This window comes from Macadamia integrifolia, chromosome 2 (assembly GCF_013358625.1).
Source record: "Macadamia integrifolia cultivar HAES 741 chromosome 2, SCU_Mint_v3, whole genome shotgun sequence".
In the NCBI taxonomy this organism is placed as follows: Eukaryota; Viridiplantae; Streptophyta; class Magnoliopsida; order Proteales; family Proteaceae; genus Macadamia; species Macadamia integrifolia.
The window spans coordinates 35,035,271-35,049,466 of NC_056558.1; the positions used below are offsets into that span (position 1 = coordinate 35,035,271).

Consider the following 14,196-nt stretch of genomic DNA (forward strand, 5'->3'; position numbering starts at 1 on the left):
GGAAGTAATGTTGATGTAAGTTTGTAAAGAAAAATTTAGGGACCACGACATGGAGAAGTAGGAGTTGAAAAAATTTAGGCCGTATTTCTAGGATTTGGATCATCTATGGTGCATCATGGTGTTCGGCGGGCATCCAATGCCTAGAAATGCCTTGGGCTGCGTGCGACTGCCTTGGGCTCCGTGCCAAGGCGTTTATTGCCGTTGGAGGCACGCCAAATGCCATGTTGCACCACAGAGGAGTTGAATCCATATTTCTACTGAAAAAACCAAATACTTGGTCTAGCGCACCAATTTGTGCCACATGAAGGGTGATGTGGCCATTCTGACATGGTCTAACTAGCCATATGTCAAATTTAGAGTCTAATTCAGTCAAATACTCTCCCATGTATTGGCAAACTCTTTTTATGCTGAAATTTGACATGTGCAGTGGACCTTGGGGTCTACCTATACACAATTTCAGCCCCATCCAACCGGCACATGGCAAATATAGGCGTGCAGACCAGGAATTTGTTTCTACTTCGTGAGTCCAGGAAGCTGCACCCAATAAAAAAAATCATTTTAGTTCAAACGCTACCCGTCAAGAGAAGAACATCCACAGAAAATGTGTATTACAACCTGTTGGAATATGTGTCCAGTTAGGCTCTGTACTGTAACGTTCTGAAAAAACTGATTCTTGTGTTTTTCCAATTTTTTGGAGTAGAAATAGGCAAAAAGCTGTATGGTATGCCCGGTTTAGTTTCTTGCTTTTTAGAAATGAAGTGGGCACTTTTCATAACTTGGAATCCCTTTTTTGGCATAAGAAAACCTTGTTTTTCATATTCAGAATCGATTTTGAGCAAAAGGTGTAGAATCAAATGATTCACTTAAGTGGAGAGGGGTAAAGAAGGAAATTACACTCAAAACATAACAATAGAGCTAATGATGGCATTGTAAACCCTACTGCCCTCTTTTCTCTTGGAACAACGAGAGAGAAGCGTACAGAGCCTTGCCATAGGAAACCAAAGCTTCAACCCTACCTTCCAACCTTCTACATCTCACGATCTGCCGTTGGCGAGGTTAGAGGTGGGATGCTCTCTCTCTCTCTCTCTCTCTGAACTAATTTCAAAGAAAAACTGAAAAGGGAGAAGAAAAAGATCCGTCGTTTGTTTCTCCACCAGGCGGCTTGAATTTGGGTTTTGGACAGAATTAAGGAAGAAATGGTTTGATCGCATCCAGACATATCACTGGAAGATCGGTGAACTTGATTAAAGGGTTCGTGGATATCTTGATTCTGGCATCTGGTCTTCCTGCTGTTTGGTATGCCCAAAATATGAGGAAAGCCATGCAATGGGGTCTGTTCTTCGAAGATGTGAGCATCCTCATTTCTTTTGATAGGCGTCAATGAGGGTCGCAATGATACGTTCAAGGTACTGGTTTTGAAAGATGGCATTCTCATTTTGCCAATTTAGAGCTGCTTCAGCTTGGGAAATGTCTTTTTGTTGGCCTGTAGGCAAGATAGGAGATTTGACTTTCCATACATGTCTTACACCATGAGAATCAGGACCATAGTCTGCAGGACCAGGGAAATTCTGCAAAGGAGTAGAGGAAGAAGATCCTGGAGTATACATGCAACAAGGAGGGACTATAGGAGAAGGCATCTGAACAGAGGGAGAAGGTTTACAGACTGGAGTCGGAGGAGGAACATAAGGAGGTTCCAAAGGAGTACCATATTTTACCATGAAGGGATATCGGGCTTCAGTACTCAATGGTCCGACAGTAGGATCTCCTGACTCATATCGCTCCCTTAGAATAGTCTGGGAAGACTTTTTTTTGGGAGTGTAGGCATAGTCATCATCGGAGTCTTGGAGACAATCATCACAATCACAAAGGTCAAAATACTTATGACCAGTGACTGGATCAGAGAAGTAGTACACCGGGTTACCATGAACATCAAAAGATCTAACAGGAATGTTAGGTGCTTGAATCATTCCTGTGAACTGAGTAGGAAAAGGAGAAGGTAACGGTTGTACTGGAGGAGGTGGAAAACGGATTTCAACCTCACCAGAAGGGTGAGTGATATACTGAGGATCCGTAGACTGAAGAGGCTCTATCGGAGTAGGCTGGCTTGTAGCCATTTGTTGTTCATAAGCCGTAACCCAGGAGGAGGGAAGAAGATGAAAAAGTTCATCTCGGGGCAATTGTCTGGGTACGTGAGTAAGGCTTGGAACATGATCAGAGTCCACAGAGAGGAAGAGGGCATCCTCGTGCTGGCCTTTGGTTAGATCATAGGCATGATTCTGTAACTGGTAAGCCAATTGATAGTGGAGAGTTCCTGCTAAAGCCGTAGGAGTCTGGGGAGTACTAGAAATTTGGATCTGGAACTTCAAAGTAGAGGGAAGATGGGGATCTGCTAAGGCTATATTGAAATTAGGGTAGAGAGTGAGGAATATGGTTCCTGCATTCAGGGTAGTCTGAACAGTGGCAATCACGGCGTGTTCATACCGCAAAAACCGACTGTCAAGAAGGGCGATCCGGGAAGCCACAGGAAGACCTTTTCTGCCATGAAAGGAAAGGGCGAACTTAATCGCACCAAAATGGAGATGAGTATAACCCTGATTTTTCCACCGAGGAATAAGGTTAGACGGAATCTCCAAGGTAAACAACTGTTCTTTATCGGTGGCAGGGATGTGATATTGATCACAACGAGAGGCCTGAACCAACTCTTTGAGAGGTGGAGTTTTCTTCCGAGGAGCAATAAGAGTTTTCCAGGAAGAAGAAGAGGATTTCGTCTTCGGAAAGAAAGTATAAGGATTTAACAGAGGAGACGGAGTCTTAGGGATGGTCTGCTCTTCAGGTAAGTAGTCAAACTTATACAGAGAATCAATAGAAGAGAAAGAAGAAGATCAGGAAGAAGAAGGAGAAGACGAAGCAGAGCTTCGAGAAGAGGTTGAACGACGGGAAAGAGACATGTTGGAACAAAGGCTGCAAGTCCAATAACCGAACAGCACCACTCACCGGTGAAACTCAGATAGATAAAAGGACGACTAGTCGAGGCCGATCAGAACCCTCTTGGACCTAGTTCTCAGAGGCGGAGCAACCCGAGCCGTTACAGGGTATAAAAACGGCCTCTCCTGGGCCTGACAAACCCATCTCTCACAGGGTCTTTTTCCGACACCAGAAAACCAGAATCAAGAAGTAACCTGCAATAGGGCGTGGCCTAGACCGTCTCTTTAACTAGCAGAGGTTCAAACAGAACTAAGAAGGCTGCCGGAGAAGGACCTTAGCCGGAGAAGGAACAAGGCTCTGATACCATTTTCTCTCCTGATGTAAGACAAACCGGGCTCTTGCCCATTTTTCATTAAGTGGGGGCTTTAAATAGCGAAAACTTACAAAACATGTGAAAACTTTAAGTTTGTGTGTCTCAAAAAGTATGAGTATGTATGTAAGTACGTAAGTCTTTACGTATGTATCGTTGCGCAAGTATGTAACAGCGTATGTGTATGTTTTTACGTATGTATGTATGTATGCCGACACTCTCGACATACGGTCCCACAACGTATGTATGTATGTATGCCGACACTCTCGACATACGGTCCCACAACATGTGAAAACAGCCATAATCTTTGTTGTGCCATACCTCAGCTTCCTCTTGAAATTCTTCATACTATGTGCACAGTGAATGATATCTTTCTCAGCAAGTTCCGGCTCCCCTTCTTCATACTGTTGATACAGCCTGGGAACTACATCAGAATGGTCAACTTCCTTGTCCTCGCATTGCGACCCTCATTGACGCCTATCAAAAGAAATGAGGATGCTCACATCTTCGAAGAACAGACCCCATTGCATGGCTTTCCTCATATTTTGGGCATACCAAACAGCAGGAAGACCAGATGCCAGAATCAAGATATCCACGAACCCTTTAATCAAGTTCACCGATCTTCCAGTGATATGTGTGGATGCGATCAAACCATTTCTTCCTTAATTCTGTCCAAAACCCAAATTCAAGCCGCCTGGTGGAGAAACAAACGACGGATCTTTTTCTTCTCCCTTTTCAGTTTTTCTTTGAAATTAGTTCAGAGAGAGAGAGAGAGAGAGAGCATCCCACCTCTAACCTCGCCAACGGCAGATCGTGAGATGTAGAAGGTTGGAAGGTAGGGTTGAAGCTTTGGTTTCCTATGGCAAGGCTCTGTACGCTTCTCTCTCGTTGTTCCAAGAGAAAAGAGGGCAGTAGGGTTTACAATGCCATCATTAGCTCTATTGTTATGTTTTGAGTGTAATTTCCTTCTTTACCCCTCTCCACTTAAGTGAATCATTTGATTCTACACCTTTTGCTCAAAATCGATTCTGAATATGAAAAACAAGGTTTTCTTATGCCAAAAAAGGGATTCCAAGTTATGAAAAGTGCCCACTTCATTTCTAAAAAGCAAGAAACTAAACCGGGCATACCATACAGCTTTTTGCCTATTTCTACTCCAAAAAATTGGAAAAACACAAGAATCAGTTTTTTCAGAACGTTACAGTACAGAGCCTAACTGGACACATATTCCAACAGGTTGTAATACACATTTTCTGTGGATGTTCTTCTCTTGACGGGTAGCGTTTGAACTAAAATGATTTTTTTTATTGGGTGCAGCTTCCTGGACTCACGAAGTAGAAACAAATTCCTGGTCTGCACGCCTATATTTGCCATGTGCCGGTTGGATGGGGCTGAAATTGTGTATAGGTAGACCCCAAGGTCCACTGCACATGTCAAATTTCAGCATAAAAAGAGTTTGCCAATACATGGGAGAGTATTTGACTGAATTAGACTCTAAATTTGACATATGGCTAGTTAGACCATGTCAGAATGGCCACATCACCCTTCATGTGGCACAAATTGGTGCGCTAGACCAAGTATTTGGTTTTTTCAGTAGAAATATGGATTCAACTCCTCTGTGGTGCAACATGGCATTTGGCGTGCCTCCAACGGCAATAAACGCCTTGGCACGGAGCCCAAGGCAGTCGCACGCAGCCCAAGGCATTTCTAGGCATTGGATGCCCGCCGAACACCATGATGCACCATAGATGATCCAAATCCTAGAAATACGGCCTAAATTTTTTCAACTCCTACTTCTCCATGTCGTGGTCCCTAAATTTTTCTTTACAAACTTACATCAACATTACTTCCAGATTAACAACAACTGCCTAAAGCATTTGGTGAGGTTGTGGTGTGCAAAGCCCACACTCACCAGGAGGTCTCGAGTTTGAGTCTCCTAACTGTTACCTTCCCCCCCCTCCCCCCTTCTATAGTGTACCCATCTAAAAAAACATTATTTCTAGATCCAACCAAACATACTGTTAAAGTCTTCTGGTTCGTATGGTGTAGGGGCACATGACCTGTATGTATCATGGGGGTACATATGGATCATGTACACATAATCTTATCCTTGAACGGTAGCTTACTTGCGTGACTTTAGTTTGTTTACAGTTGTAAGTCTTATTCTTCTAGATTAGGTACATTCCTTTCTAGTCTATGTAAGTTCCCTTTATTGGGTGTACTTCAGACTTATATATTGGACAAGGGGTGAGGGGTTTTTCCACATTCATTCAACAGCAGGGTCTCTTCTTCCTCTACCGTCTTCTTCTTCTTCTCACCTTTGTCTACTGCTGGTTTATTAGTTTTATTTCTGTTATACAAACCATTGAATATTTTCTTTTATATTTTCCTTTTCATTTTATTTCACTTCCCTTGACAAAGAACTACCATAACCTTGTCCCAACTAAATGGGGTCGGCTACATGGATACGATAGAAGCTTAGATAGTAATAAAAGAGAAGGCCATAAAAGAAAAATGAAGAAGTAAAAGAGGTAAAAAGATAGGTAAAACACAAAGGTCAAAGCGGTATCTTGGGAACTTCCCCTTAAAAGGGGTCGGCCACACGGGTCTTTGTCATTCAAACAGTTCTATCTACGGCCATACTTGGGTTGAGCACTAGTTTTTGCATATCTTTTCTCAGCACTTTCCCTATAGTCATTTTAGGTCTGTCCTTTCCTCTTTTGGCGCCTTCTATGTGAATCTGGTCACTCCTCCCTGCTGGTGCATCTATGGGTGTCCGTTGGATATGACCATACGGTCTATACCAACTCAAACGGCTCTTGCAGAGCTTCCCCTTACCAATGAAAATTTTATTTTACCGCATTTCCAACCAAATGAAGCCTCAAGAAAAGTGACTAAGTAGGACTAAGTAATCCAAAGTTTTCGCTGGAATCTTCTTAACTTACTGATATACAATGCTTCACAAAAGCAGGGAAAAGCAAATTTCCATTCAATGAATGACCTAGTAGATATTGAAGGTTATTAACCCCAGAAAATCATTGAATCATAAATGTACAAGAGCATGAAAAAATAAGTTAAAAAAGAAACATGACAATCTCTCCCCCCCCCCCCCACACACACACACACACACACACACACACACACACACCTGTCTCTTATAAATAGAGATATGGAGATAAATGTGACATAAGGGTTAAGAGCCCCATAGGAGGCCATAGTACACCACATCAAGTAAAGAACTGCAAAACTTAATAGATTTGGCTGGTTTAACTTAAATGACACCAACGGCAATTGTATTTTCTAGTAAGTGGTATACAAAAGAGCTGAAAATAACAGGAAAAGATGAAGGGGCCTAACAATTGTATTTTCTAGTAAGTGGTATACAAAAGCTCCTGATTCCAAACCTTCCCGCTTGAAGAACTGAAAGCTTTGCAGCGTCAACAACGCAACCTGAAAAGTATTGCTCCCAGGCAACAGCCCAGAACAGTACCTCTGGAACAATCTTCTCCTCCACCTTTTCAGCCCTATCCAATGACTGTAACCTACCCTGCACCATCACCTCCTATCCCTACCTGTCCATCCCCTTCACCCTCACCACCTATGACTAAACCCAAACATCCTTCGATAGGTGCCATAACCCCTTCCGGTGATGATATATTATCTGACCTTCTCACCACTCTGGCTCTTCATGACCCTAAACCCGTTCCCTCTTTCATGAATACAGGTCCAGATCCACCTCCTGCACCTCCGTATGTTCATGAGATGGATGGTGATCAGGATGACCTTATGGTTCATAATCCTGTCTGTCTGTCATGCGAGAGAAGTGTCGGTCAAGATCTGGACGAGCTAGAGAACAACACTTCAATTGTAAAAACTCTTCTCGAGCTTTTGTAACATCATTCGAGACAGGACCAAGAAATTCTTGATATAGAACTGTGATGAAGTGGCCTTCAGGGAGTTGAACAAGTTGCAATTGTCTATATCCACCAAGAGCTAAATACCATTCTCTGAGTTTGCCTTGTAGCCGAGCAACAAACTTAGTCAGAACACTGACGGAGGTAGCACCTTCTTGAAGGAGTTCAGCATTGATCCAGGCATGAAAATCAGCAAACTTAGATGCCCACTTGGAAACAGGGACATCGTCCAGGGTAAAGAACTGCTTGGGATCTTGGTTCTGAAAATGAGTATATGTTGGACCAGGAGGAGGTTGAGGAACGTCAGCTTTATAGGAAAATTCAGGAAATTGTTGTATCTTTATAAGTTAGAAGATGGGGGGTGGGGAATTCCACCCAAACGAATGAATGGATGATCCGCCGTTTCAACCACATTTGTTTTTCCCTTTTTTTCATGGTTCATGTGTTTTTAAGCTGTTTATTGAACCTTTCATAGCATGCGATAGTCATTACCATTAGGCAAGAAATTTTTAAATTTTTGCTGGGTCAAAGATGAGTCTGTTTGCCTCCACTTTATAGATAGAATGGGACAGAAGGATAATTCATCTCTTGATAGAAATTTAATTTTATTGTCAGGCCTTTGGTTTCCATTAGAAGTTTATGATAGATATGCACTCTATACATGCATGCGAATCCTCAAATTCCTCTAGCAACTTGGAGCTGTAAACCAAAACAGGCTATTAAGCTACAAGTGCAATCCAAGTAATCAAGTTCATGAGAAATTTCAGTATTTGCAATTGATTAGGTTGAAGTCTGCATTCTGTTATCATTTCTCCCTGAAAAAAATGACCTGCAGAACGAGTCTCTTGAATTAGATTCAACCTTCAATTTACCAATCTTTCAAGACCTGTATAGTTTCTAAGTGTCAGTAATTTCCCTAAATTTGACTTTGCTGCTGCTCCTTGATTCGTTCTGTTTTACCCTGCGAAAACAAAAGGACTTAGAATAAGAAACAAGCAATCATGCCACCCAGAGAAATATTAATAGCTTCAAAAGAAGCTATAACCACATCAGTTTTATAGAAATCCAGACTAGGCTTTCCCAACTGAAAGCCAAATTAACCAAAAATGGTGAGCGGAGGTTAGTTCCTGATATCTAAAGTCTGTGTAATAATTGTTTTCATGACTTAGATTTTGTTAAAAAACCATTGATTATCCTTAGATTTTATTAAAAAAATTATAACTTTGGCACTCATGGTGTGGATTGTATTTTATGTAAATATTGGTTTCTAACAGAAATGATTCTGTCAAGTGCAAACCATACAGATTTCTGTTTCTTCCAGGTTACAAAAACAATTTTTTTTTAGCGTTACCATACAAAATTTAAGATGCAGAATCACTCCAAAAACACAAAAATGCAAAAAGTGTGCCAGTCCCAAAATCAAGTTTTAAAAACAAAATTGTTATAGTACAGAGCCTTACTCTCCAAGTTAGATTAGGTTGTTTAATTTCCTAGTTAGACTAGATCTCTAGTTTCCTAAATTAGAGTTAGACTAGGATTGTCTTTCCTATTCCACCTATGATTGTACTTGTGATGTAGGGAGTTCCTAGGTGACTAGATTTCCTACAAGATTAACAAACCAGGTAGGGTTAATTCAAGGAACTTGGGTAGATAGGACAAAAAAGAAACTCAGCAAACAAGATTAAGCATGCAAAATAGAATGAGACTAATAAACAAAGTAACAAAAAAAAACAATAATAATTTTGGCGGAAAAACACATAAACTCTTACTTAAGCTTCAAGTGGGGACATGGGGAAGGGAACAAACGTCATACGAATGTTAGGTTCAGCACAAATGAATCCAGACACCCAAATAAGATATGCAAACAATCAGTGTCCTCTAGCAACCAACTAAAATAGAAAATCAGCAAGTGTTTTGGAGATATAACAGTGACGAAACGTCTTAAAACAATGGGTAAAAATAGGTATAAACAAAATGGCAAAGGCTGGTTTCAATGTTAATGGACTGCAACATATAATAGGGATTAATGGAGGTGGGGGGGTTTAGTTTAATTATTTACCTTGTTACTGTCCTGGTCTGAGGAGAAAAGAAGAGACCAAGGTCCTCCAAAATAAAGAGATGCAGTCCACTTTTGGTTGATGAAGAAAAAGATCAGCCGGTTGTATAGAGATCCTTGGTATTGTCGATGTAGCTTGGAGAGCGAAAGAGAGAGACAAGATGAGAGAGAATATCGAGAAAGAGAGGAGGGACGAGAGTGAGAGGCGAGAAAAGGGAGGGGGCAGCAAGAGAGAAATCGTGGGGGTTGGGGTGTTCCTCTTCTTTCAATATTCTTCATTCATTCATTAATTTCATTGTGGCCAATGGCCTTACATAAATAATAGGATAATTACTAAAAAAGAAAAGGCTAATCTAGGAACATAATCTCAGAAATAAAGAAGTTTCCTAAAAAAACAAATAGGAGTGTTATTTAGTTTCCTACTTAACTCAATGACCTAAATAAACAAAATCCTAGGAAATAAAACTACTAACATATCAGATTTGGTGGGGGCCACACAATCTTGGCAAAGAAAGGAAGAAGAGGACTCGATCCAGCGCTGGGAAGGCTGGATCGAGCCTTCCCTTTCTTTTTTTTTTCTTCTTCTTCCTCCTTCTAATCCTCCAACCACAAAGAAGGTTGGGTCTTCTTCTTCCTTCGGCTGTACATCTTGATGTTCCCATCAACTTGGATCTACTTATTATAAATATATGATGGAGGGAGATTGCCAGTGAACATATTGGCTGCTCCTCTCCCTCGCCGCTTCACTTCTTCTTCCTCATTTCTCCTCTCAAGTTACTGGTTATAGATTTTTGGTTTTCTACATGGTATCATAGCCAGACTGCCAGTAATTGCTGATTCTCTCCATCATTGCCGGTTTAAGAGTCGTTTAAGGGTTCTCTGGTTTATGGTGAAACCCTAGTTCATTGAAACTCTAGTTCATCCAAAAAGAAGGAAATAGGGTTTCCTTGAAGTTTCATATAGTTTCTTCTCTTCTCTGTTTTGAGAGTCCCTTTTAGGGTTCTTTGTTATGGTGTACAGCCACCTATAGCTGCCCTACATGTTTCTAAAACCCATATGACTTGTATTTGCCTTCGTATCTGTGTTTACGAAGGCAGGCTTGCTATTGTTTATCCCTTGCGACTGCTGATGAGATGGATCTCTCTATGGCCTGCTTCTTAAATATTTCTGCATGTGCTGAGCTTGCGGCTGTGATTAATCTTCTCTGCACAAGGTTCTGGGGTTTTTTTTTTTTAATTTTTAATTTATATATATATATATATATATAATGCATGGAAATTTCTTACCTGCAATTTGGATCTAAGGGTGTTGCAGCCCTGTTCCAGCGGTACTATGGCTTCTCCCAAGTCAGATTTCTCGTCCTTTCCTGAACTTTCGAGTCCAACTGAGGTTGTTTTCGTGAGTTCTCTCCTTTTCTGGTTGTCTCTATCAGCCCCTGTTCTTGGCAGCAATTGCAGCCCTTTTGGGAGTGGATTGATCTCCATCATCCCTTGTTCTTTCTCCCTCATATTTTGGGCGTTGGATCCTCACCCTAGGGCGACCTGAATCTTGTGTTTCTTTCCCTTAGTTTCATCCCTACTGTGAGGGGTTAACCTGCAACCATAACCAGAACTATGCCTACTGCCCCTTGTGATTTCAGAAACTTAATCTGAACATATTCTTGATATTTTGGGTTTTATTGTGGAGGGTTTGATAGAGCTGGAAGGTGTGACCCTTCGCCTGAAATTTCAGGCCAATCCGAGGCCAAACCAGTGAGCTCTCTCTCTCTCAGCCTTGTTGATTTACCGTCTGGGTATTCTGATTTCTGTTTAGAGGATGAAACAACCTCAACAAGAGGTCGTGGGTTTGCTTTACTCCCTTATTTCTTATTTCCTTATTATTGCCCCTCATTTCTCATTTTTATTACACCTTGCCCTTACTTTGTTTGCCATTCCTAATTTATCCTTTGGCCTTAGATTGTGGTTTTAGTTGAAGTTCCCCTTTATTGCCAGATTGCCACTCATCTTTGGACACTTGAGATATTACCAAATTGCCATTACTATTACACATTTTCCTATCTCATTACCTTTTTTTACCTACCAAGTGTCCCCTTGGACATACTGGTTAATTATGGTTCTGCCATTACCCAATGTTATTGCCTATTATGAACTTGGATGGGTCTATACCAAACCCAATTGGGTATTTTGACCAAGGTTCCGTATCAATTGGGGATTGCATGAAGTAATTTCAGAATTGCCATTGGACATATATATTTGCCATATTATTGCTTTGGTGGGCCCGAAATCACATCTTTAGGATTGATAGTGTTATTGGCATGTCTCGGTGCTTGGAGATTGTTTGTTCCGCTTTGCATCCGTGAGGGGGAGTTGGAAATTATTTAATGCTCTTGGGTAAGAGATTCCTTGGGATTCTGATTATTGGAATTATTTGTTCACATGTAATGTTACACGTTAGGGGAGATTGGAGATTTTTATCTGCTCTGCTCAATTCATCAATTGGAGATTATTATCAGTGAGGATTATTTATCTACTCTTGTCTTCAGGAATAGTTTTAGCTTTTGAAGGCAACACTAATGAAGTGATCTCTTAAGGATCTAAGTGACTTCCTTCCATCTTTACCTCTTTTAAAGCATAATATGGTGTTTTTTGAAGATTGGCTGTCAACCTTGTGCGATGGAATTGATTCCTTTATTTGAAGATCGAGTTCTTCCCTTAAATTGAAGATCACGTCTTCCCCTCTTGGAAATCAAGTTTTGCAAATATAGGAGAGCATTTGTCATTGTTACCTATCTGCTGCTATGATATTTCGGATTGTGGTTGATGATTTCTATCCTTTCTGTGATTTTTTTGTTCTCTTTAGAGATTGATTCTTCCTCGGACGTTGAAGATCAAGTCTCCTCCTCTTGAAGATCAAGTACTGTACAAGTTGGTGATTATCTACCATCCATTTTGTTTGTTGCTGATGGTTTAGCATGGTATTTTTTATCTATTGATGCTGCTAATGGTTGGTTTGCCTTAGTTGATATTGCTGTTGGTTTTATGATGGTTGATTGAAGTTCCCACTGTTCATTGGAGTCTAGAACGTTGGTATTGTATTTGATTTTCTATTCTCGTTGGTCCAAGCTGGAGTTTTCTTTTGATACATGTATATTTCAGCTTGAGGGGGAGTGTTGGAATATGTGTCCACTAACTTTCCAAGTTAGATTAGGTTGTTTAATTTCCTAGTTAGACTAGATCTCTAGTTTCCTAAATTAGAGTTAGACTAGGATTGTCTTTCCTATTCCAACTGTGATTGTACTTGGATCTACTTATTATAAATATAAGATGGAGGGACACTGCCAGTGAACATATTGGCTGCTCCTCTCCCTTGCCATCTCTCTTATCTCAAGTTACGGGTTACAGATCTTTTGGTTTTCTAGACAACCAAACACACATGGTTATTAATTTTCACTATAAAATATGCTCATTTCACTTCACTTTTGGCTATTTCTACTTGCCTCGCTTTATTCTAAGGTCATTTTACTTTACCAATGAAAACGTCATTCCACTTCACATCATATCCTAATCATACAGTGCCCTAGAAAACTTGTGGGCATATGGACAGTCAAAGAGTGATTTGTTCTTGTGATTGCCAGCTTTCTGGAAATCAGAATATCTTAGATGTTACATAAAATTGATCGTTTGGCAAAACCATGTGTAGTCACAAACAATAAGCAAGAAATAATTATCACAAATTTTAATGTTAATATTTTACATCAAGGAAGTTCTTAAGAATTGCCTTTCCATTTTCTTGCCATTCCTGGAAGCATACTTGGTGCTCAAGTAATTAGTGTACAGGTTAGATGAGCAGAGAAATTATAATTGTCATGTAGACCATGGGCTTTATTAGGTGGTTTTCGTTTCTAGTTTTTCCTGATTCAGTTTATTGGTTATGTCATATAATTTGGCTAAGTTATTGTGCCAGGTCTTTCCCTCTCTCCAAAATAATGTTCTTTTGAAGTTGTTGCTCTCAATTTAGACTACTTTAGTAGTTTTCTCATATCATATTAATTTTTCCATTCTCCAGGTTCAGTGGTTCTTTTGTGTCAAATATCTCTTCCAGTTTTCCCACACAAGCTCTGTTGGTGCAGAATCTTGATAAAGTTAAAAAGACAGAAAGGGTCGACAAAGTGACTTTCAGGTATACCTTGATGTCCAGGGAATAGTTTTGAGTCATCTTAACTTGAGTATTCGGGGCCGTGCACTAAAAAAATGAAAGTATCAATGACACCAAAATGGTTGAGTTCCATACCTGCTTTGTGGCATTTTTGGGAGTTTTTTTTTTTTGGGTAACTGTTAGGAGTTTATATTTATGATATGTCCTGAATCTAGCTGCAGATCACAGCATAGTGAAACAGACCCATTTGCATCCAAGATGCGAGCCTTAGCCTGATCATTTTGATATTGTTATGTGATTGCTACTTCCCATTTTGAAAAGAATAAAGTGCATGGGTCTTGTTTTTAAGAGCAGTTACTTCATCGAGTAGAAAGGCTGTAATGTTGACTCAAGATGTTAGTTATTTTTTCTATTTTGTCCACAAGTGGTGTCTATGCCTGTGATCATCTGTTCTTGTATATATTGTCTTCTTCAGCCTTAATTTTACAGGGATGAATTATAACATAAGAAGAAAAAAAAAAAAAAAAAACATTGTAACTAGAGATTGTACAAACCTATAACATCAAGATGTTTCCGACTGATTGTAGGCAAGGATTAAAGTATCGGTATCGGTCGTCGTATCGGTCGGCCAAAATTAAGATACGTATCGGTGGATATCGTATCGTATCGGAGATACACTAAAGATACGCACATAAATAGATAGGAAACACTTTTTTATACACTTTTGCATAAAAAAATAGTTAAAAAAAGTTATATATAACATGTATTATGCATAA

The 14,196-nt window shown here is 40.1% G+C and overlaps 1 protein-coding gene across 2 annotated transcripts in view; it reads left to right on the forward strand.

The window, feature by feature from the left end:
* The window catches only part of LOC122061357 (probable inactive ATP-dependent zinc metalloprotease FTSHI 2, chloroplastic), a 41,362-nt gene extending 27,521 nt beyond the window's left edge, over positions 1–13,841 (forward strand). The window contains exons 12-13 of one of the 2 annotated variants that reach the window (XR_006134632.1): positions 13,331–13,444; positions 13,642–13,841. The gene's annotated coding sequence lies outside the window, so the exon portion shown is untranslated. Of the gene's footprint in view, positions 1–13,330 lie in introns of both variants that reach the window. The other variant, XM_042624598.1, reaches the window with a different exon arrangement.
* The last annotated feature ends 355 nt before the right edge of the window (positions 13,842–14,196 follow it).